The sequence below is a fragment of the Chrysochloris asiatica genome, unplaced genomic scaffold (genome assembly GCF_000296735.1).
Source record: "Chrysochloris asiatica unplaced genomic scaffold, ChrAsi1.0 scaffold00070, whole genome shotgun sequence".
Lineage (NCBI taxonomy): Eukaryota > Metazoa > Chordata > Mammalia > Afrosoricida > Chrysochloridae > Chrysochloris > Chrysochloris asiatica.
Genome location: NW_006408588.1, coordinates 5,101,528 through 5,103,549, shown reverse-complemented (window position 1 = coordinate 5,103,549; position 2,022 = coordinate 5,101,528). Strand labels below are relative to the sequence as shown.

Genomic DNA, 2,022 nt, shown 5'->3' with positions numbered 1-2,022 from the left:
TTTTCCAACTTCAGGTGACATCATGAGACCTTTGTCATTTTATGCTCAGCTTTTTTACCTCGTCATTTCTCCCATTTGCTTTAGCATCTAGACTGGAGAGCATCTTTCAGAGTCTCTTTGGACATCCATTTGGGGTTTTTTTTCCCTTCTTTCTTGTCTTCTTAATGATGTTTTGCTTTCATCCTTTATGATGTTCTTGATGTCATCCCACATCTTTTCTGGTCTTTGGTCATTAATGTCTAATACATCATATCTGTTCTTGAGATGATCTGTAAATTCTGGTGGGGATATGTTCAAGGTCACATTTTGGTTTTCATGGACTTGTTTTAATTTCTGCAGCTTCAGATTGAAATTGCACATGAGTATGTTCCACAGGATGCCCCTGGCCTTGTTTTGGCTGGCGATATGAAGAGTTTCCACTGTCGCTTCCATGGATATAGTCAATTTGATTTCTGTGTATCCTATCTGATGAAATCTATGTGGATAGTCCTTGTTTACATTGTTTAAAAAAGGTATTTGTAATGGATATGTCGTTGGTCTTGCAAAATGATCTTCAGCATCATTTCTATCACGAAGACCATGTTTTCCAACTAGTTATCCTTCCTCGTTGTTTCCAACCTTTGCATTCCTATTACCAGGGATTATCAATACAACTTGACTGAATGAGATACCAATTTCAAACTGTAGAAGTTGGTAGAATTCTTCAGTTTCATCATAACTGGCTTTTAGTGAGTGGTGATTAAACTTGATTAATGGCAGTATTACATGATCTTAGTTATAGACATAGGGATATTATCCTATCACAGACAACATTATGCTTCAAGTTAGATCTTGAAATACTCTTTTTTATGATGAATGTGATGCCATTCGTTTTCAGTTTGTCTGTCTCAGCATAGTAAGCCATGATTGTCTGATTGGAATGGTCACTACCAGTCCATTTCAGCTGACTAATGCCTAGGATATACATCTTTATACAAATAATTTCATTGTTTACAACTTTGAATTTCTGGGATATGTAGTTTGTATATTACAAGTTCTGATTATTAATTAATGTTTACAGCTGTTCCATCTCATTTTGAGTTGTTCCCCATCAGGTAATGAAGATTCTGAAAGCTTTGCTTCATTAATATCATCATTGTCAATTCTACTTTGATGAGGCAGCTCTTCCTCAGTCCTATTTTGAGTGCTTTCCAACCTGGGGGGCTCTCTTTCTGGCTCTTTATCTACCAAAACTCTGATTCTATTCATAATGTTTCAATATTAAATATTCTACTGCTATCTTATAGATATATTTCCTCCAAATTAGATTAGTTCATTCTTCTGGCAGTTCAGGACATGAGAATTATTTGCCAACAAAATAATCCAAATCCATCAATTCTTCAGTCTTCCTTTCCATTACTCAGAGTTAGCATGTACATGAGGCTATTTTGGGATTGCATTCTGATTATAATGGCTACTGAAAAACACAACTATTAGAAAAGCTAAAATTCCAAACATTTACAACACAAAATGCTCACAAGAATGAGGACAACAAAAATTCTCATTCATTGCTGGCAGAAAAGAAAAATGGCAAAACCACTCTGGAGAACAAATAAATGTGTTCTACAAAGGTAACCATAGTCTGTTAGTTTGTTATACTGGTAGATTCTATGTTGCTATAATTCTGGAAGCTATGCCACTGGTATTTTAAATACCAACATGGTGGATAGGTTTCACAGGGGCTTTCAGACAGAGACAAACTAGGAAGGAGGGGCAACTACTTCTAAATGGTTAATTACTGTAAGCCTTTTGAATAACAATGGACTGTTGTTATAGGTAGTGTCAGAAGATGAATCCCTTTGTTTAGAAGGTACTCAAAATACAATTGGAAAAGAGCTGTCTCCTTAAAGTAGAGTTGACCATAATGACTTGAATGGAGTAAAACTTCTGTGACCATTATTGACTATGAGTCCACAACTCAAAACGAGAAGAAACAGCTGCAAGAACTCATTAGTACACTGTATGTTGTTGCCAGGTGCCATC

The 2,022-nt window shown here is 35.8% G+C and overlaps 1 pseudogene; it reads right to left on the bottom strand.

Moving 5' to 3' along the window:
• LOC102831492 overlaps positions 1-103 on the bottom strand; it is a 34,512-nt pseudogene extending 34,409 nt beyond the window's left edge.
• Positions 104-2,022: the final 1,919 nt, after the last annotated feature.